Genomic DNA, 23,726 nt, shown 5'->3' with positions numbered 1-23,726 from the left:
TCAGAAATGGGCAAAGGACTTTAATTTAAGGATTGGGGAGTCCTGTTTGGTTCATCATCTGAAATAGTTTATAAAGGGCAGATGTCAGTGATTTGTGCCTAAACTGTATATGAAAATAAAGTATTTTAATTAATTTATTTAAAACAATTAATTTTTAAACCTGTCTTAAGATAGAGAATTACCTGGCTATTAAATTCAAAGTAGATAAAATGTAACATGCATATTCCTAATTTAAAATTAGTGTAAAATGGAAATGTGTTTTTTGAGGAGGAGAGTTGGAAGGCTCCTTTGTGGCTTTGACAAAACAAGTAGTATTTCTCCCTTCTCTTTGAGATCTTAGAAAATAATATTTTTCATGTTCCCTAACAATTGTAAAGTGAGAAACAAACTGCTCTTGAGTGTTTGTCTTTTAACTAAACAGCTTACAAAATTAGTCAACAGTATCTTCACTCAAGATTCACAATGGGAATGCCTAGGAGATATTTAATACCAAATCAGAATAAGGAATATTAGAGACAGGTAGCCATTAAGGTATAGTAAACATCCATAAAATACAAGTTGTGAAACTTTGTTGGCTATCAATACTTTTTGGATATAAATATGAATTCATACTTAAGGAGGAGCTACTGTCCTTGAACTTCTTTGTATATCACTTACTACAAGCACACAGAAATTTCTAGAAACTTCTTTAAATAGCCTGATCCTTCACTTAACAAAACAACTAAATAAATGTATTACATACTGTTATTATCCAAGCACATTTTTATGAAAAGTATTTCAACTTTCATAAAGGGATAAACACCTTTCTAACAATCTATTAAAAATACTTCAGTATATTCTTATAATATTAATATTAATTAATACTGAGGTTTATTTATGTTAGAAGTCATATAACAAAATTTTAATATAATAAAAGGCTTAGTCTGTCTGTCTGTGTGTCTATCTGTGTGTCCGTCCGTAACACTGTTGGGCAACTGTGCATGTGCCACCAAGACGGCAGGCAGCGATTGGCTGCATGTGCCCAAGTTTGCACCGCTGCCTGGGAAATCTGTGGCGGTGGTGAACACACCTCGCTGCCTGAGCAGTGGGACTTCTCCCCCCGCCATCCCCACCTCTCGGCTTGAGGGTGAAGAGATGGGATTACAGTGACGGCACCCCCCTGCTGCCTGGCTCCAACACCCCCCAGAACAGCTGGCAGGAAGGGGGGGGCGGAGGCGGACCAGGCAGACATGGAACTGGGACAGAACTAGAGTGATGGGGAGGCGAGGTGGAGCAGGGCCAGACCTGGAGCAGGGGGGAGTGGTGGGGAGTGGGGGTGGAGCAGCAGGGGGGTGGAGCGGGGCTGGGCTCAGAAAGGTGGGGGGAGGGGTAAAGCAGGGTAGAGTGAGACCAGACCTGGAGCAGCAGGGGGGGTGAAGCAGGGCCAAACCCAGAGTGGTGGGGGGAGCAGGTGGTACAGCGGGGCAGACCCGGAGTGGTGAGGGGGATAGAGCAGGGCTGGGCCCAGTGCAGCGGCAGGGTAGAGCAGGGCCAGACCTGGAGTGGCGGGGGGGGGTGGTGGAGCAGGGCCAAACCTGGAGTGGTGGGGGGGATGGAATGGGGATGGATCTGGAGTGGTGGAGGGAGCTGAGTGGGGCTGGACCCAGAGAGGTGGGGTGGGAGGTGGAGCTGGACCAGACCCAGACTGGCAAGGGTGGTGGGTGGAGCGGGGCTGGACCTGGAGCAGCAGAGGGGTGGGGAGGAGTTGAGTGGGACCAGACCTGGAGTGGCAGCGGGGGGGGCTGGGGTTAGAGTAGGGCCGGACCTGGAGCGGCCGGGAGGGGGCCAGGAATCTAGATGTGGAGCTCCATCTCCGCCCCCCCCCATCATTCTTGATGGGCAATTTGCTTGTCTTAATAATAATTCACTTGAAGGATGGAGACTTATCATAATTGGTTAGTGTGAGAATACATTCTGTCCTTAGCAATAAGAAAGGAAAAATGGCAGGCGCCAGCTTGCAAAATAGGCATTTTTGGTCTGTGAATATTTGGCTTGACCTGTTTCAAAGGGCCAACCTAGAAAGGCATGCTTAGTAAATATGACAAATTTGCACTGGGGAGAAATAGCAGGGACATGGAAGTCATTAAGGGTATATCTACACTTCCATTTTGGCTTGAATATAAAGCTTGTCTGGACAGGGGTGGATCTGAGGGGTCAGGAGCAGTGGTAAAGTTGCACCCCCTTTCATTTGTGGTCCACACAAACTTTAAAACCAATTGCCTGGGATGGACAGTGCATCTCTACTCTATTCAGGTTGATGGGGCAAACTGACTTCATCATTCATCTACTCTCCCTGACCTCTACTAATCTCTCTCCACTCCACAGGTGTTAAAACCCTCTCTCCTCTCTAATGGTCTTGATGTTCCTTTACTACAACTATTTTTCTTTTATCTATCCCTGGTAATGTCTCTTCTATTTCACAGCCCTGCGGGCTGTTTTTAGCTGTAGCTAAAACCTTAACTAAGGTGTAGTAATATTAGTTTACGTATAGAAATGGCTGACAGCAAAGTATAGGAGGTACTCTCAAGATCTTCAAGAAGACTTGGTTTTATTTTATAAATCTGAATAACGTGTGCATTTAACTATAATGACCACAGGACTAATGACACATCTTTTGATTATTTTGACTATTTTTCCTTGGTTTGTTGTGGGTTTTTTAAAAACTTAATGTATAATCTAGCAAAGTACTGCACATTCCAATATAAATAAAGCTTCTAGTTTCTCTTTAACAGTAGAAAATGATCTATGGTGTTATATTTGAGAATGCACCATGACACCCTCACCTCCTTTTTCAAAAGCCTCGTTTAGCCCATGTATCTTGACTACCCCCAGCCATATGTGCTGCCTCTCCCTGTCTACATTAGCTTGCTGCAGCCTCTGTCCACTACTCTTCAGTATTCAACAGCATCTCTTCCCAGAGTACCAAAATTGCTAGTTACCCTTCTTGTCAAAGCCTGGGAGCAGCTACAGAAAGACAGAATAGACATACCCTAAGGGCCAGACTGGCATTCACTTTGCTGAGTCCTCGAGCTGAGGATTTGTATTGCAGGTAGTCATGCAAGGGGAAGAGCAGCTTCTGCAGAAATGGGGAGCTGTTGGCTTCATACAGCTATGCACCTGTACCTGTGGGCATCATGACCATGAGCGAGGCAGAATGGGGAATGCAGGCAGAAGTTATCTGTACCAAATCTCTCTTTCACTCTTATTCCTGGGGCTATACAACAACTTTGTGGCCTAATGCTGAGAACTAGTTATAAAGTCACTATTTCCCTCCAAGAAAAATGTTTTTTTGTGAGAGAGGATGCTTTTGTAGCTTTTTAAATATTATTATTTCACAATAAGTTGCCAGCTTCCATAAAGCCTAACAAATTTGTAAATAAAAACAAGTACTGCAAAATATTGTAATGATAACAGAAGTGATTTATAATGTTTCTTTGAGTGTCTGTGCTACATTTTAGTATCTTGTCAGGTATTCCTGTTCTTGTTTTACACTTTATCATAGTAGCTGAGAAATATCATATTTTCCTCATACACAACATTAAAAAAAACTACTGCTGGAAATTGGGGTGCACATTATAAATGAGGAAATACAGTAACAGTAATTTCTATATCACAAGGATCTGGTGGGGAAAATGAAAAGTAATGAGCACTAACCAGTATTTTCAAGGAAAGATTGTTTTTTCCTTCATTCTGCCTTTCAAAGATACAAGGGTTGCATCTTATTCTGGGGTATGTTGTATGTGATAAAATATGGTATTATCTACACACTATTGCCTATTTCATGTGTTTTTGATTTTCCAACTCATGTTTTTTTGAGGCTTTAATTTTTCATGCTTGTTTGCTGCAGAAAGGTGAAACATTTTTGGACATTATATCAGAATGTCTTCAATCACTTTCAAGTTGTAGGGGAATTAATATAATACTTATTATTACAAGAGCTAGATCATTTTCCATTTGAGAGATGAATGTTGAATTTGAGAGATGAATATTGGAAATAAGAAGGACAAACTCAGCTTTGTTTTACCTATATCACTCCATCAATGCTGACCTTGTGAAGGAACACCTTGAGAGGCTGGATACCTTCAAGTCAGCCGGCCCTGACAATCTGCACCCCAGGGTACTCAAGGAGCTGGTGAGCATCATAGCCCAGCCCCTGGCACGGATCTTTGAAAACTCCTGGCGCTCTGGTGTAGTGCCAGAAGACTGGAAGAAGGCCAATGTGGTGCCTATGTTCAAGAAAGGGAGCAAAGTAGATCTGGCTAACTACAGGCCCATCAGCCTGACCCCTATCTCAGGGAAGGTCTTAGAAAAGTTTATTTAAGAGGCCATCCTTAATGGACTGGCCGACACCAACATCCTGAGGGATAGCCAGTATGGGTTTGTTGCGGGTAGGTCTTGCTTGACCAATCTCATTTCCTTTTACAACCAGGTGACTTATCACCTGGACAAGGGAGAAGAGATTGATGTCATATATCTTGACTTCAAAAAAGCCTTTGATCTGGTATCCCATGATCACCTCTTGGTGAAATTGGCCAATTGTGGCCTAGGGTCCATTACAATACACTGGCTGGGAAATTGGCTCTGTGGTTGGACCCAGAGGATGGTAGTTGATGGAACTCAATCGTCATCATGGTGCCCAGTGACCAGTGGGGTCCCCCAAGGCTCTGTCCTTGAACCCATATTGTTCAACATCTTCATTAGTGATGTGGACATTGGAGTCAGAAGTGGACTGGCCAAGTTTGCTGATGACACCAAACTCTGGGGCAAAGCATCCACACCTGAAGACAGGAGGGTGATCCAGGCTGACATGGACAGGCTTAGCAAATGGGTGGATGAGAACCCGATGGTTTTTAACACTGAAAAATGCAAGGTTCTCCACCTTGGGAGGAAAAACCTGCAGCATCCTTATAGGCTCAGCAGTGCTATGCTGGCTAGCACTATGGAAGAAAGAGACTTGGGGGTCATCATTGACCACAAGATGAACATGAGCCTGCAATGCAATGCTGCAGCTAGTAAAGCAAGCAAAACACTGGCTTGCATCCATAGATGCTTCTCAAGCAAATCCCAGGACATCATTCTCCCCTTGTACTTGGCCTTGGTGAGGCCACAGCTGGAGTACTGCATCCAGTTTTGGGCTCCACAATTCAAAAAGGATGTGGAGAAGCTTGAGAAAGTCCAGAGAAGAGCCACATGCATGATCAGAGGTCAGGAAAACAGACCTTCTGATGACAGGCTGAGAGCCATGGGGCTCTTCAGCCTGGAAAAGCGCAGGCTCAGGGGTGATCTGATGGCCACCTATAAGTTTATCGGGGTGACCACCAGGATCTGGGGGAACGTTTGTTCACCAGAGCGCCCCAAGGGATGATGAGGTCGAACGGTCATAAGCTACTGCGAGACAGTTTCAGGCTGGACATAAGGAAGAATTTCTTTACTGTCTGAGCCCCCAAGGTCTGGAACAGTCTGCCAGCGGAGGTGGTTCAAGCACCTACATTGAACACCTTCAAGAGTAAATTGGATGTTTATCTTGCTGGGATCCTATGACCCCAGCTGACTTCCTGCCCCTTTGGGCAGGGGGCTGGACTCCATGATCTTCCGAGGTCCCTTCCAGCCCTAATGTCTATGAAATCTATGAAAATTTGTTTTTACAGAGATTTGAAACTGTTTATTAAGCATATAAAGAAGATCCGGTTTAAAAATGTGGAATTTCTGATCCATGGAAAATTCTGATATTGTACTTTTGATTTATATTCCGAAATGGAATGAAAATTGAGATTTGGGATGTTCTGAGGAACAAAAGTTTCTAAAACAAATATTTGGGACCACTGAAATGCTAAATGTTGATAACACTGATTTTTGTTCATTTGTTTGTTTAGAAAATGTCAGAACATTGCTATAAAATATTTTATTGTGCTACGTGATCTTAAATGCATACAATTACAATAACATTACAATTTCCATTTTAATAAAATCAGAGGAAAATAGAAATGATAAAGTTGAAACATTCTAAACTTTTTCTGAATACAATGTTTACCTATTTATCAGAAGGAAATGGCTGAAGGTTTTGAAAAAGTAATGAGAAAATTGAAATAATTTGTTTTGACTTTTCCTGTCAACAATTTCAATTACAACAAACTTCCCACAAAATATTTCAGTTTTGACTAAACAGAATTTTCCCACAGGGAGCTGTCACACAAATTTTGGTCAGCTCTAAGGTTCAGCTTAGGAATATGATTTTTCAGATGCATGCCGGATTGGTTGCCTATGTTCTTACTTGGAGGTGTAATTCACAAGTTCTTTGCCCTGCAGTAGCCAGGGCAGAGCTGCAGCAATGGTGGTGGTTGTAGCAGCTGGGCCAGCAGTGATGGTGACTGCTGTTGTTGTGCCCCCCTAAGACAGTGCCCAGGACCAAATGCCTGTGTTGTGAGTGGCGCCTGAGGCACTGGTCGGGCTCACACATTAAATGCAGCCTGTGCTGGTTCCATTCTGGGGCTTGAGTCTTTCCTTCTCCAGATAAATACAACTAGCTTTTTCAGCCTTTTCTCACAAGTCTTGCTTCCCAGGCCCCTAATTGTTTTTTTGTTGCTTTCAGGTGGATTCTCTCCAATCTGTCCACATCCTTCTTGAAGTGTAGGGTCCAACACTGGATATAATACTCCAGGTGAGGCCTCACCACTGCTGAACTGAGTGATGGAATCACTTCCCTAGGTTTGTAAGTAACACTCCTGTTAATACAACCCACTATGCTCTTGGTCTGTTTTGCAACAAAAGCATGCTTATAATCATCTTATGGTGTATTGCAGTGGTGTTTAACCTTCTGGCCCTGTGGGCTAAATAAATGGCACAGGGATGATTCTTGGGCCAGATCCTCTGGGCAGTGTCTAAGCTTATTCTTTTCCTTCTGGTTCTACATCTCTCCCTTTCTCTCTCGACTACTCTGACGGATAACTTCAAAAAGGAGAGCTGGATAAAGCACCAAAAAATGCCTGGCTACTACCCCCGCAGGTCTGAGATGTTCAAGTTCAAACTTACACTGGGTGAAGGAACTTGAGTCTCCCACTTTCCGGGCAAGTGTAGGAACAATTAGGATATTGGGTTCCCTCTATTCAACATCTGCTAGTCATGGGGTTTTTGTCTGGGTACAATTTTGTGACTCATTCTTCCCTCAGGCAGGAATGTATAGTGCTGTATACTGCCCAGTCAGAATGCAGCCTGCTGTGTACGTGAAGTAGCTGTGGATGCTTGAGCATCTACAATGCATATGAAATAGGATTGTGAAATGTCATCGCCAAAAATGGCAGTTATACAGGTAGGTAATGACCATTAGGGCACATAAAGTGAAATGGGATTCCATCTTCAGTGGCAATTTCTCATCCACGAAGAAGCTTAACATAGCATATCACTCCTTTGTGTTACGAGGTGCAATTAGCACGAGGTCTGCTGTGTAATCTTCTGTGGGATCTATACAACTGGGTCTGATTCTCTAGCAGATAAATTGTGGTCCTTTGGAAGAAAGAGCATTTCCTGACTGTGGTAAATGTTATATTGAGCCTGTATTTTGAAATAGCTTATAAAATGTTAATAAATTATTAATAGATGTTATAAGCTTTACAGTCATAAGTAACATTTGTTATACATTACTATAAAATGTTATAGACAATTGTAAGTAATTTGTCTATCTCTTGGACTTCATAGCACCCATGTATTACATTTTATGAAATATCTATTGAAAATAACCCTTTATAATCAATTTATGACTTTACCCTTACTATAAAGTGTGACCTAAAAGGGTACTGCATCTATCATGCTGCCCAAAGCACTAGTCAAGCATTGATTTGCTGGGCCCTGTGTTTTTAAAAACAGAATTTATTAGGGGAGGTGATCACAGGGCTGGGTGAATAGCCATCAATATGTTCTGTAATGCTCATCAGATTACATCGCTCATTTCAAAGCCTTCTTGGTGGAATCTCCATTAGACTGTTTGGGATGCAGGAAGCAAGTACTATAGTCTGTATCTTAGATTTTTGGATGTGAAGAATTCCAAAGCCACTAGGCTCTTCCATTAGTTGTTACCATGAGGAGTTATCTGGGATTAAACACACCTAGGACACAAACTCCAGCAATATTGTTCTTAAACTCTTGGTATTAAGTTTCTTTAACATAGTCCTTGTGGGTCTCTACCCATGAGAAATGTTTACCTAAGGGTATCAGGGCAAATAGCCCTAATCTTGGATTGTGTATCAGGAGCAGGCATTCCTACCATCCCATTATAACATGCACTATGACAGGCCAGATCTCAAACCAGCAGCAAACTACTGCTGCAGTCCATAAATAAGTGCCAGCCACCGTCCTGGCTGCCTCATTGGGGACTGAATCAGGAACCTACAGTTCTAGATAGCTTGGGTGAGCTCACATTGGCCATGTCTACATGAGATGCTTATTAGGGTGACAATATTTGGATCTTGGGGAGCACTGGGTTTGCAGCTGAAACAAGGCCCTAATCTAAGGCTAGCAGAGCTGCTGACCACAAGGCAGAATCATGTATTAAAAGTAACATTGCAAAATGCTTAGGCAAGTAGTTTCTTAACAATATGGTAGTGTGCAGGATATATAATTTACTGTGTAAGAAGAGCAAGATGTAGCCCACCAGCTATTGTTAGGAGATAAAGCAGAAGTAAGACCTTGGAGATGGTGCTGGAGTCAGCAAAAAAACAGAAAGAACCAGCAAGTAACCGGAGAAAGCTGGGGTCAAAGTCTCGAGCATTTGCTAGCAGAAAGGCAAGTAAATGAGTGAAATGCATAGGCAATTCCATGCTAATGAAGTAAACAGTAAGCAGAGGCAGAGCTTGAGATAGGAGGAGAAATGGGTGGAACAAAAGAGGGACCAAGGTAGAGTAAATGCTAGTGAGTATATAAAGGTGTATAAAACGTGAAAAGAACTAATGTTCACTGTTGCTCCCTGGTTTCGCAGGCTGTGTGCCTGTGAGGGAGCTAGTCCAAAGCTGTCCCCATTCTGAATAAAGCTGTTGTGAGCAATGTGTGCTGACGTTTGATCCCTGCTTGCTCTGGCTAATGAGTAACAGGATCCGTGAGCGATTGGATTGTCATCTCCCTAGTCATTGGGCACTGCATGGAGTTGGGGTCTAACATCTTGGTGTAGCTGGCAGGATTTGACACACATTTGCAGGGGACTGATAATCCAAATCATACCAGGGTAAGGCCTAGGAGGCATACCAGGTTCTCTTGGGCCTGGGCCGCCTCAGCATGAACTAGGTTCTCTTGGACTGCCTCAGCTATCGTACCCCGTCTTTTACCTTCCCCCAATATCATGGCAGCGGGTTCAGAGGCTTTTCCTCTGTGTGTGTGTGGTCAGGGTGACCTCCATAATTTTATTGAGAGTTGGGTTAAACAGAATGGGGGTCCAGGACCCCAGGAAAGTCCATCTAGCCCAACCTGGATTATGGTCCGGGGTTGGGCTGAGGGAATTTGAAGTGAACAATCATGGAAGCTGGCCTTCCATAAAGCAACTGCCAAGCTTTAGCTTGGAGTGTTCAAGATTTCACCTCCAGACTGCCAACACCTAAGAAAGAGAGACTCAGAGTAAAGCCTGCACTTTGGCTAGATGTGCCTTAACTCTGATGACAGCCCTGGGTTTAGTACATATAGAATTGTTTAATTGTTTATATTTTTGCTTTTTTGTTCTTGCTCTGTACCAATAAATTCACCTATTATCGACTGGCAGGTGTTGTAGTCAGTCTGAGAGCTGTGTCCATGCAGAACAAAGGTAGAACTGCTGGGTTCAAATCCAGTCCAACAACTGGCAACTCCATCAGGACACAAGAGTAATAACCTGACTGATCAGAGAATTTGTTGAATCAGAGTGATCTGTTTTAGAGGGGTTAGCTGAAACTTGTAGCAAGGTAAAGTTATATAGGAAGTAACTAAAGTTATAACCATTGTGCAGGAGATGTCGTTTGTTACTGCTGACCAGGAGACTTTATCCAGGTCAGGCAGAGTAATAGACATGAGTATATGCTGTGGTCCACTTGGAATTAAGTAGGAACCTCCTGTTGTGTTTACAATAGGAAGCTGAAAAGCAAAGAAAGTCATCTCTCTGCTGGAAAGGCAGTGTGAATGAACAAGGTCCTTTAACTCTAGGGTCCTTGGGAAAATAGTTACAGTCTTCTGCAGAGAAAAGACAAGAGCAGGTATGTGTTTGTTGTAGAGTTTGTAAAGTGTAGGTTACCAGTGCAGGTTATAGCAAGACAAAGTGTTATACAGGCAATACAGGTCCAGCGAAATCAAAAACAGCTAGAAAATATGAGACAGACACTCTAGGATCCTGTGTGCACCAGAGAATAAAGGCAAAGATCACACAAAGAAATAAGATATGTTACTAGATATCTGCTCAGGCAGTAGCAGAGAATTTGTGAATAGAAGTGAGGGGAAACTTGGTTCTCTCTCCCCTGTGCCCCCCTCCCCTCTCCCTCCCCCTCCACGAACAGTGAAGAGCCTAGAAGAGCTACAGATTGTTACAGGAGCATAACAGCTCGTTTTAAGAAACATCAGGGTACAATTGTGTAAACAGAGATCAGTGCCCAGAATTACTTTGAGTTACTCTGAGCAGGAAAAAAGGAGTAAACTTATCAAAGGCATGTTTGTTTTTCTCTACAGAGGCATAGTTTGAAGGTTTCCTTTTGGGGTGTGTAATTTGTCACCCAGGGTCTTTCAGAGGAACTTTCTTAGTCCTGAAGTGAAGCTTGCTGGGCTGTACAGCTGTAAGAGAGAGAGATTTAATGAATAGATTAGTTTGCGGAGAGCAAGGCAAGACAGAGCCACTAATAAAAACAGATTGTGGAGCCTGTAGCTCAGAAAGCGTTTTATAGTTAAGATATGTTAAAGAGAGAAAAACTAAAAGTTAAGTAAAACCTAGGAAAAAGTGCTAGGATTCTACAGAGTTGTTAGAGAAAGAAAAAAAAGATTAATAAAATGTCTGCAGAGTCCTAAAAGACCAAGTAATTTGACAGTCCAGAGAAGGGGCACAGAGAGAAGAATCACTGTTAGAGCTGCCAGAGCCAGGAGCCTGCAATCTCAGCTGACCCATTTTGGCCAAAAAAACCCAGAAGTCAGAGACTGTGGCCATAAGAAGTAAAGAAAATCAGAGCAGGACAGTAGAGAGTTTAATCCTAGGTATGACCTAAAACTGCCACCCTCCTAGGTGTGGTTAGTGTAGTAGAGCTACCTGTAGCAGGGTAGGCTCTGCAAAATGCTGTATAATAACCACCCTAAGGAATAGGCAGAGGCAAATATAAAGTGCTTTAAAATCCTGGCTCCCACCTTCTGGTGAGTTATTCTTCATTAACAAAAGGTTAGAGGAGCATACTCCAACAGAAAAACCCTTGGTGCAGGCCAAGGAGAAGAGATGTGTGGCATGGAACATCCACCACTTTAAGAGAAGAACACTGCTGTAAAAGCAGCCTCTGCAAGGTGCAAGGAAAGGAAATTTTTGAATGAGTGCCAGCCTAGCTATAGGCCACGCCTAGCTATAGGTTGCACCAGATGAAAAAGCTGACATCTTTAACAAATTCTTTGTCTCTCTTTTTCTGAGCAGGGACTGGGACATCTTTCCCACAGGGATTCTGGACGGACTCAAGAGAGGCACTGTCAGGCCTAGGGTCAGGGAGGACCTAGTTAGGGAACTTCTGGTGGGGCTGGACATGTTTAAATCAGCACACAGTGTATGAGCTTAAGAATATACTAACCAAGAGGGTCTATACCTCTTGGTTAGTTTATTCTTAAGCTCTGCTGGGAGGAGTAGTCAGCCAGGTCTGACTGCTCACGTAGGTTCCTAGCCGAGATACAGGACCTCCACCTAACCCAGGAGGTGCACAGTTCCACCAGGGGAAATGCCTTGCTGGACCTGGTCCTGGCCACAGGCAACAACCTGGTGAGGGGACTGCGGGTTCTCGACCACCTGGGCGATCATTGCCTACTGGAATTCACTATCTGGCGCAGGGTGTCAGAGGTGTGCAGCAAAGCAGTAGCCCTTGACTCCAGGAGGGCCGATTTCAATGAGTTAAGGAGATTAGTAGGAGAGGCACTGAGGTCCTGGAGGGTAGGGGAGTTGTGAGTCCACAATGAGTCCACTTCCTTAAGGAGACAATCCTCTGAGTCCAAAGGGTGACAGTCCCAATGCGAATCAAGGGGGGCAAGAGTGCTCAAAAGCCCCCATGGCTAAAAAGGAGGCATACACCTGGTGGAAGAGAGGGGCTATCACCAAGGAGGATTATACCTCCATTGCTCAAGACTGTAGGGGGGCTGTTAGGAAGGCTAAGGTGGAGACAGAACTAGCACTAGCGACCAGAATCAAAGATAACAAGAAGTCCTTTTTTAAATACATAGGGAGTAAAAAGAAGGCACCAGGTAATGCGGGGCACCTGCAGGACATGCTTAGTAATCTGGTGGTTGCACCAGATGAAAAAGCTGACATCTTTAACAAATTCTTTGTCTCTCTTTTTCTGAGCAGGGGCTGGGACATCTTTCCCACAGGGATTCTGGTCGGACTCAAGAGAGGCACTGTCAGGCCTAGGGTCAGGGAGGACCTAGTTAGGGAACTTCTGGTGGGGCTGGACATGTTTAAATCAGCAGGTCCAGATGATCTCCACCCCAGGGTGCTGAGGGAATTGGCAAGGGTCATTACGGGGTCCCTGGCATGGCTTTATGAGCACTCATGGTGCTCTGGTGTGGTGCCAGAGGACTGGAAAAGGGCCAGCGTGGTTCCCATTTTCAAAACAGGGAGGAAGGAGGACCCAGGTAACTATAGGCCCATTAGTCTTACTTTGGTTCTGGGGAAGCTCTTTGAGAGAATTATCAAGGAGAACATCTGCGAGGGGCCAGCAGGGGAGATGATGCTCAGGGGCAACCAACACGGGTTCATTAGGGGCAGGTCCTGTCAGACCAACCTGGTTGCCTTTTATGATCAGGTCACAAAATCCTTGGATGCAAGTGTCATGGTGAACATAATCTATCTGGACTTTAGGAAGACCTTTGACACTGTCTCTCACCCCATTCTCATTAAAAAACTAGACGACTGTGGCACTGATGCCTACACAGTCAGATGGGTCGCAAATTGGCTAGAGGGCTGCACCCAGACAGTGGTGGTGGACAGGTAATTTTTGACCTGGAGGGATGTGGGCAGTGGAGTCCACCAGGGCTCGGTCCTCAGGCCCATACTGTTCAACATCTTTATCAGTGATTTGGACGAGGGGTTCAAATTCACAGATGACACTAAGATGTGGGGAGAGGTGGGCACGCTAGAAGGGAGGGACAGGCTACAACTAGATCTGGACAGGTTACAGGGGTGGGCGGATGAGACTAGGATGGGATTCAATACTGACAAGTGCAGGGCACTGCACCTAGGGAGAAAGAAGCAGCAGCATACTTATAGGCTGGGGAACTCCCTTCTCATCAGCACAGAGGCAGAAAGGGATCTTGGAATCATTACTGATTCCAAGATGAACATGGGCCGCCAATGTGAGGACACGGTCAGTAAGGCTAACTGCACCTTGTCATGGATCCACAGATGCATCACAAGAAGGTCTAAGGAGGTGATCCTCCCCCTCTATGTGACATTGGTCAGGCTGCAGTTGGAGCACTGCATCCAGTTCTGGGCACCACACTTCAGGAGGGATGTGGACAGCATTGAGAGGGTCCAGAGGAGGGCCACCCGCATGATAGGGCGCAGCAGGGCAGGCCCTACGAGGAGAAGCTATAGTACCTGAACCTGTCCAGCCTCCAGAAGAGAAGGCTGAGAGTGTATCTGGTGGCTGTCTATAAACTTACCAGGGGGGACCAGCAGGGAATGGGAGAGGCCCTGTTCCCCTGAGCACTACCCGGAGTAACTAGGAATAAAGGCCACAAGTTGCTCAAGAGTAGGTTCAAGCTAGACATCAGGAGGCACTACTTCACAGTCAGGGTGGCTAGGATCTGGAACCAACTTTCAAGGGAAGTGGTGCTCACTCCTACCTTGGGGGTCTTCAAAAGGAGGCTAGACAATCACCTTGCTGGGGTCATTTGAACCCAGGATTCTTTCCTGCCTACAGCAGGGGGTTGGACTTGATGATCTGCTCAGGTCCCTTTTGACCCTATCAACTATCAGACCCTCCCTTTTTGTCCTTGTGTTTTTACAAGATGAAACCAGCACTGAAGCATCAAGACTTGACTGTGTTATGTGTAGTGATTGTGTTTTACTGTGTCTGTAAAATACTACTGCTATAAGTGATTGTGATATCAATTCTGCTGGACTATAAAATGTAAAGCAAAACTTCTTAATAAGCTATGAAATACCTGAAGAGTGGCTACAAAAATGATACACCATGCAGAGCATCACCTCCATAACCTCACAGAGTTTAGCGATTCCAAAATAAAAAAGTCCACTAAATTGTTTGTTTTATAGTTATCCTTTTGTTTCCTTCCCCCTCCCCCTCCCCCTTGCTTTTGTATATATATGCTTCTTTTTCAATAGAAGCAAATCAATTCAGCTGCATGTTCATGCCAATGGAAAAGGAGAAAAAAACCCTCTAGTACCTTCGTCCCAGTTCCTGGCTCGGTCCCAGGCTGGAAAGTAAGCATCCTAAGTAATTTCCCACTCATTACCAACAATGGGCAAAAAGGTCAGTCCTCTGTCTGAGTAACACAAAAGCACCATCTACCTTGCCAGGGGTGTGTTGTGCAGAGAGAGTAATGACCTCTGGAGAATCAGCTGGGTTTCTCTTTTGCTGCCTATACTAATTCTGTGAGGGAGTGTTAGGGTGACAATATTTGGATCTTAGGGAGCACTGGATTTGCAGCTGAAACAAGGCCCTAATCTAAGGCTAGTAGAGCTGCTGACCACAAGGCAGAATCATGTATTAAAAGTAACACTGCGAAATGCTTAGGCAAGTAGTTTCTTAACAATATGGTAGTGTGCAGGATATATAATTTACTGTGTAAGAAGAGCAAGATGCAGCCCACCAGCTATTGTTAGGAGATAAAGCAGAAGTAAGACCTTGGAGATGGTGCTGGAATCAGCAAGAAACCAGAAAGAACTAGCAAGTAACCGGAGAAAGCTGGGGTCAAAGTCCTGAGCATTTGGTCTTAGCAGAAAGGCATGTAAATAAGTGAAATGCATAGGCAATTCCATGCTAATGAAGTAAACAGTAAGCAGAGGCAGAGCTTGAGATAGGAGGAGAAATGGGTGGAATAAAGGAGAGACCAAGGTGGAGTAAATGCTAATGAGTATGAACCAAGATATATAAAATATGAAAAGAACTAATGTTCACTGCTGCTCCCCAGTTTCACAGGCTGTGTGTTTGTGAGGGAGCTAGTCTGAAGCTGTCCCCATTCTGAATAAAGCTGTTGCGAGCAATGTGTGCTGGTGTTTGCTCCCTGCTTGCTCTGGCTAATGAGTAACGGGATCCATGAGTAATTGGACTGTCGTCTCCCTAGTCACTGGACGCCGCATGGAGGTCGGGGTCTAACAATGCTTACTACTCGTTAGTACTGCACAGTAGCTCATTACTACTGCACAGTAGCATTGCCAGGCATGAATTGTGATGTAATGCTACTGTATAGTAAGTGTCAGTAGGCAACCATACCAGGACACTTTTGTGCAATAACATTGGTTACTGCGCAGTCATTTAGTACTTAGTTATGCAAGTACTAAATTACTACACTGTAATAACTGCACCCACTGGGGATGGCTTATTCAGTATATGCACCCAAGAAGGAATTAAAGAATATCTTTTAAATTCCTTTGATTGTACAACTGGATGCTGTAAGCAAGTTAAGTAAGACTTCCTTGTGCAATGATTTCAGCATAATGGAACAACTGGACTTTATTAATATTTAGAAGCATTTATTAGCTTTATTGGCCATGTAAGTAATTTAATGCAGTTCTGATGGTGAGCACAGAATTGTTCTGGTTATTGCTTTCACATGAACTGTCTGTAAAGTGCAGAAACTCTTCAATAGTATTACCCAATAGACCTGTTTGGATAATTAAATATAGCTCTATACCATTCCATGTTTATAGAAATTAAAAAAAAAATTATATGGTGTTTGCCCTGAAGAGGCATTTGAGTCTAAATTAGATGAATATGTGGCATGAAAGGAGAGACAAATCCTATGCTGTGAAGCTCCTAAGCAGTGATCCCCAGCCTTTTTTTACCCATGGACAGCAATACTGAGTAAATGCTACAGTCAATGTCATATTTTGCCCTTTCTATGAAGTTCAGTTTTAAACTTTTATTTTCCTATCATCTCAAGCAACACTTGAGGCTCTCACTGATAACATGTTGCCCATGAGGCACGTGTTGGGGACTACTGACCTAGAGAATAGTGAGCTTTTTACTTGGGCTGTGTGAAGTTTCACCGCCAGTTTTGTTTCACCACTGTTTTGACCCATTTCGAGGTTGAAACAGCAAAATCGTAACAGCACAGATATAGTCGAAACAGTCAAAACATTTCACCGTTTTGAAGCTCTTTTGCTGTTTCACCCATAGGCTATAATGAGTGCTTGTGTAACTGACTGTCATGGGGCAGAAGCAGTTCCTGGCTCTGTATTGATTCTTTCCTCTCCTTAGTCTGTGGTTTTGTAGGTGTTAATCTTTGCTCATTAACTCATTATTCCAGCCAGCTACTGTGTATTAAGCTGGTCCCTGAGTGAATCATGATTGATTGCATAACGCCACTAGCTTGCTAGGACAAGCACCCATGTCATGAGTTTTGCCTGTCAGCAGCTAGGGGTGCAGGGCCCTAGAACCTCCCTGCACCTATCTCCTTAACAGCTGGCAGGCTTTGTGGCTGCAGCAGGGCCTAGCAGCCAGGTCTGCAGTAGTTTCCTCCTCCCCACCGTGCCCCAAGGCAGACACAGTTGCACAATCACCCATGACACAAGTTTGGCTTGTCAGCAGCTAGAGGTGTGGGGCCCCAGAACCCAGAAGCCCCTCCACCGATCTTCTTGAAAGCTGGAAGACTTTGTGGCCTCAGCAGGGGCTAGCAGGCCTGCAGCATTCACCCTGCTGCACCTTAACACACAGTGTCACCCATGTCATGAGTTTTGCTTGTCTGCAGCTTGAGGTACAGTTTCTCCCAAACCCCTGAAGCTATCTCCTTGAAACTTGGCAGGCTTTGTGGCCTCAGCAGGGGCTAGCATGCCTGCAGTTTTGACCCCACTGTGCCTTAACACATACACATGACACAAGTTCTGTTTTCAAAATGTTGGGGTGCAGTTTCCCCAAAGCCCCTGCACCTATCTCCTTGAAGCTTGGCAGACCTCATGCCCTCAGAAGGGGCTACCATTCCTGCAAGTTTCATCCAAATCAAGCCAGAAATGAAAAACGTATAGGCTTTTTTGTCCTTCCCCATGATATCCTACGTGCGAAACATCGAAGCTTTCTCGCCGTTCTGACCCTGTTTCGACAGAGCAAAATGGAACAGCTGCTTTGAATTGAAACAAAATTTGAAATGAAACACTACTTCGTTGAAATGTTAAAACACTGGTCAAAATGGAATGCTGCCGCTTCGCACAGCCATACTTATTACTGTAGTAGCCTAACTAGGGACACCAGCCCTAGTTACTGGGGCAACTAGCCCATGCACTGATTTTTAAGAGGTGCAAGAATGGCTGCCACTACCATGACCTCTCCAGCTTCCCCCATTGCCCTGGCCTCTGCTGCTGCCAAGTGTGCAGAAATTGTTTACTGCAGAAATTTTTTGTGTAATTAACATCAGTTGGGGAGCAGAGAGACTGGTTTAGAGCTGTTTCAGAATGCCAGGTGGAAAAAGGTTCCATAGGGAAGGAGTGCTCTGGTGCCATTTGTTCATTAGAAGGGAACAACTGAGTACATCAAGCTACATTTGTATTTCAATTATGTGACAGTTGTGGGCATCTTGGTCAAAATGGGTTTGAAGGAACATATGTTATCCCATTTTGGCAAGGGAAGGTTAAGAAAAATGCACCCAATATACCTCAACTGAGGGGTCATTCTGAAGAAGAGTTCAGGCTGGCACACATAGAAGGTAAATGCTAGAGATAAGAGGTAAAGGTTTCTACTCTGTAGTGGGAGCAAATGTTTAGTGCACAGAAGTGTGTTCACAGTATCCATTATGCCATTGCTCCTCTATGAATATTTTGGAAAGAAATAAAGGGTTTCTTTTGTGAAGGAAAGATGGCAGATGGTAAAAAAAAAAGATAATGTCAATGCAGATTTTGCTAAAACTATAGGGGATAGCCCTATAACTGAGAAATCCCCCTGGGGACCTCATGCCAACAGAAATATAAAGATATATGCCCTACTATTAGGATAGGCCAGTGGTCTCCAACCTTTTTAAAGTGAAGATCACTTTTTCAAGTAAAGGGCTATCCAGGATCTACCACATCCCTGTCCAGCAGATCAGTTGGTGGGGGGAGGGGCAGATTGAGGCCCCACAGTAAGGGAAGGAGTAGGGCAGGGATGAGTGGGCCCTGGCTGGGACAGGTCTGGCTGTGGGAGGGTTGGAGCCCAGTGGCCTGTCCAGGCACACTGAGTGGGGGAAGGCGGCTTCTACTGCTGCACTCACCCCAGCAGAGGCCCAGGGCACATGCTCCCTGATCTGTGCGTAGGGTGAGGTGGTTGCCACTGCATGCTGGGCTTTGTGCCCTAGGCTTTGTGCCCTGAGCCCCAAGCTGCAGCGGTACTTGGGGCACAAAGCCCAGCATACAGCAGCAGCTACCTTGCCCCGTGCTCAGAGTCAGGGTCATGTACCCTTCAGGCCTCCGCCAGGGTGTGTGCAGCAGTGGGAGCCACTCCACATGCCTGGACAAGCTACCCAGTCTCTGACCCTCCCTTGGCCTGGCCTGGTCAGGGCACCACTCACCTGGCCCAGGCGGCAAGGTGCGTGACTCAGGGCGTACTTCCTGCTGCCGTTCCCAGACTACATCTCGGCCACTCCCAATCACGGAGCCTCTGAAAATTGATCTCAGTCTTGGCGGGGCTAGCCAGTTGGTAACCACTGGGATAGGCAGTCAGTCAAGTTCGTAGAACATACCAGGCAATACTTCCTTTAATGGCTGGAACTGAACTTGCCTGAATTCTGATGCAAGATTAAAGAGTGAGCAAAGTTTTAACAGAGGAAGAAGGGGAATACTGCTGAAATGCATTCCAGAAATGTATTATTATATATTCACACTAGGAATGATGGACTATTGCCAAGACACCCTGGAGGGAGGAGTCATAGAGTTGGGAATCTTGCTTTAAGAGATTTATTTGGATACTGGTGATTTTTTTTTTTACTGTTAGTCCCACATTTACTTTGTGTCTGCTCTTTTCCCTTAATGAGCTCCTTTTTCTTTTAAAGCTCAGACTTAATGCTTTCAGCATTACTTGTTAAAGGCATTCAGGAACTATTTACTTTTTCCAGATTTCTGGGCTGGTGTTTGTGCCAGTGTTATTCATTTAGTTTTCTGGAAGAACCCACAAATAATGAAATCCAGCTCTATTCTTCTGCCAGCAACACCTGGAAGAAGGGACTAAGCGGATAAAAAGGGAGGAGAGGAATATTTACATATCCAGATATACAAAAAATTCCCTAAGGGATTGTCTACATGGGGCAGTGCAGAAAATTCATCTCAATTTAATTTAAGGTGTGAATTTGAAGTGGAGTAGTTAAACTAACTAAACTGCTTTGTGGAAACTTCTTTCAGAATTAAATGGCCTGAATGAATTTTAGTTAAGTTAATTCCCCCCAAAAAAGCTTATTGCTTCCTCACTGCCTTCTGACACCTGCCATCCCTAAGTACAAATATCTACATTTCTTACACCTGATACAATTTTCCTGGCCACTTCCTGCCTGCTGGGCTTTGTGCCCCAGGCTTTGTGCCCTGAGCCCCACGCTGCAGCGGTACTTGGGGCACAAAGCCCAGTATACAGCAGCAGCTACCTTGCCCCATGCTCAGACTCAGGGTCATGTGCCCTTCAGGCCTCCGCCAGGGTGTGTGCAGTGGTGGGAGCCTCTCCACATGCCTGGACAAGCCACCCAGTCTCTGACCCTCCCCTGGCCTGGCCTGGTCAGGGCACCACTCACCCCGCCCAGGCGGCAAGGTGCATGGCTCAGGTTGTATGTCCTGCTGCCATTCCCAGACTGCATCCTGGCCACCCTCAATCATGGAGCCTCTTCCAGAAAACTAAATGAATAACACTGGCACAAACACCAGCCCAGAAATCTGGAAAAAGTAAATAGTTCCTGAATGCCTCTAACAAGTAATGCTGAAAGAATTAAATCTGAGCTTTAAAAGAGTGAGGAGCTCATTAAGGGAAAAGAGCAAACTCAAAGTAAACTTGGGACCGACAGTAAAAAAATCAAAAAATCACCAGTATCCAAATAAATCTCTTAAAGCAAGATTCCCAACTCTATGACTCCTCCCTCCAGGGTGTCTTGGCAATAGTCCATCATTCCTAGTGTGAATATATAATAATACATTTCTGGAATGCATTTCAGCAGTATTCCCCTTCTTCCTCTGTTAAAACTTTGCTCACTCTTTAATCTTGCATCAGAATTCAGGCAAGTTCAATTCCAGCCATTAAGGGAAGTACTGCCTGGTATGTTCTAGGAACCTGACTGACTGCCTAGCTGAAGCCTTAGCAACGTCTAGCAAAGGATTTAACACGCTGTCTTGTGTATTACTAACACCTGAAGTGGGCAATTATTTTAGCTGGAGGACCACTTAATGAGTTTTGCTGAGTTATTGAGGCCGGTATATACACAAACTTTCAGAAGATATTTTTAAAACAAATTATAGATAAAAAACAAACTATAATAAAAATAAAACATCTACTATAATATATTTTAATTTTATTTCAAAAAAATATTTTTTTGTCCTGATTTATGATTTTTGAGTAATGTATATAGAGGTGATTGCATTATAGCTGAAAACCAACACTGGGTCTCTCAGGTCCCAAAAACTCTTGTCCAGGCTTCAGCTTTTCCAGCTTCAGCCCTTTTTATCTCTCTGAGCTCCCTCAGCCCAGGTCTGCTGTCTCAGACCCTAGTTTCCTGAGCCTCAGCTCCATACATCCCTGACCAAAGCTGGTCTTAAAGCACAATGCACCCCGATACCCTCTTCTGGGGTCTCCAGACCTCCCCTCCTGCCACAACTTGGTCCTTCAGTGTTAAATTCAAATACAGACAAGATAACTGGGACACAAAAGGCCAGTTACAACTTATCCCAAAGTCCCCTCAGGGCCATAACCATTGTCACAGTCAAAAGGAGTCACCTTGATTTCCCCAGCCCCAGGGTATCTCCTTTTCCCTAGCAGCCAGCTCTCCTCTGCTCCTTCCTTTGCTACCTGACAATATGGACCAACTGCCCAGCTGAAAGACTGGGCTTATATGCAGCTGAACCCTGCCCTTTCCGATCATCTGACTGCTGCCTTTGGAGATTTGCCCAGGGATTTCTGTTCAGCTTAAGGAGCTGTTTGGATTCTCCTGCCCCTCAGCTCATCTTAGCTGTTTAGCAGTCCCAAGCAGTGAGGTTTGGGTTCCTGTAGGTGTTGGTAGCTGCAGTAATCTGCCCCTGACGGGCCACAAAAATCTTACTCTCCTGGGGCCTCCATTCTTTCTACCTGCTCCCTCCTTCTGTAGCTAACAGGATTGGGGTCATTGGTGGTGTGTAGCAGGTGCACGCGGGTGCACGTGCACCCCCTGAGATTGGTGGTGCCTTCCCTGCAATCGGCCGCCACCGATGCTGCTGGTGGTGCTTGCAGGCAGGTCCTGCTCACCACCCCATCCCTTCACCACCGACACCAGCAGCAGTGTCTGTGGGCAGTCACCAATCACTGCTGGCTGCTGCCGGCAGCATCTGTGGGTGGTTGCCAACAGCCGGTCAATGCTCACCAGACCCTCAACTCCCCTACTGCCAACACCACTGCACTTGCCTGAGGGAGCTCCCCATTTGCCACCATCACAACCCCACCACTGCCACCACCACTGCTGCCTGTGGGCAGTCCCTGTGCCCCCCCAGCCTCCAGGGGCATGCGTTGTTCATGGTTGGGGTTCCCTGTTACAGTCACTAATAACGCTAGGGCTTCTGGTAAAGAGGAGAGAAACAGCACTGAAGATGGATTACTTTTGGTCTGTTGCATCTTGCGATGCTGAACAACAGCAAGACAGCAAATCGTGTTCAGTGTATGGATCAGCAAAACCTGACATAAAAGTCCAAAGAGCTCTCCAGTCTTAGTAACAATGTGTCATACAATGAATGGATCCTCTTGCACCTGCTACCTGTGGTGTCCTGGTGGCATCTTGAAATTGTCTTGATGATTGTTTTGAATACTGCTGCTAACTGGAAGTCTGCTTTATTATATGCACATGTTTAAGAGCAATGAATGGGATAATTTGAAGGAGACTGACGGGCCTTTTGTTCATGAAGTTTGGATTCTGCTCTGGCTTCTCTCTAACCCTAACTGAGATGCAGACAGGGCCATCCTTAAGGATGGGCAGTGTGGGCAACTACCCAGGGCACCACGGTCAGGGGGGCACCACCCCCCACCCTACCGCACCTCTGCCTCCCCTCCCCACCAGACTGCACGCTATGCCCCTGCCTGTCTGCCTGTCCCTCTGCCTTTTCTTGTAGCAGTGCTGATGACTTTCGGGGAAGGAGTGGTGGAAGTTGGCTGGCTGCAGGACTTGTTAATGATGATGAAGCACTACTACCTGCTGGACAGGGCAGAGTAGGTGGGCTGCAAGCAGCGCCCACTGCCCCATGCCCACCACTGGCTCTATGAGTCCTACTACTACATGAGCCAGCAACACCTACTCCTCATGTTCCTGTTGCTCATCATCATGGGTGCCTGCATGGTGCTGCTTGCTTTCTTCTTGACCTCCAGGCTGGTAAGAGATGAGCCCCCATATTCCCCTCCCCTTCCCCTTCTCCCCTTGCCTTACTTGGCAACCACTGGGGGATGCTATGAGGTAGCAAGTCTCCTGATCCAGCCCAGCAGCTCCTCCATGGGTTTTATTTCTGAAGATTTTGCTAATACTACTACATACTTAAACTCAAAGAAAGGGCACAAAAATACAAGTTCATCTAGGGCACCATTTTTCCTAAGGCTGGCCCTAGAGGCAGAGATGTGAGGGCGTGGAGAGTATTGCTGAACTGTGACCCTAGGAAATTTGTATTAGTTGTAATCAGCAGGAATCAAATCATTCCAGACTGTGGAGTTGTTTCTTGAGATTGGTAATAGGAACAAAATGGGCAGGAAATAATGTAAATTAAAAACAGAACTGCCCTTTTTTTAACTCTAAAATCCATGTGAAGTGGCCTGGGGCAAAATGGGACTAGGCAAGAACCAGATGGCTGATTCTGAAGATAGGGTTGGAAAAGCTGCAGAAGGTTTAGGGGGGGAAGAAAAATCTAAATTTATGGATGGATTTGCCCCCCTGCTTTAGTTTCAAGCACAATGTGAACATGTGTCTGTTACAGACACTGGTGGATACAGTCAAGCCATATCAGAAACTGATTCAGAGTTCCAGATCACCATCACTCAAGGAGAAATTAGGCCTAGCATTATACTTCAGCTGATTATAAAGAAAGAACAAGTTGCCTTATATGTATATTCAAAACTTTCATGAGTATCCTGCTACCTGGTTTGACCCATTTTTGGCAATTCTGT

The sequence above is a fragment of the Crocodylus siamensis genome, chromosome 10 (genome assembly GCF_052110815.1).
Source record: "Crocodylus siamensis isolate JL-2025a chromosome 10, ASM5211081v1, whole genome shotgun sequence".
NCBI classification, from domain to species: Eukaryota; Metazoa; Chordata; order Crocodylia; family Crocodylidae; genus Crocodylus; species Crocodylus siamensis.
This window is presented reverse-complemented; position numbering follows the sequence as displayed.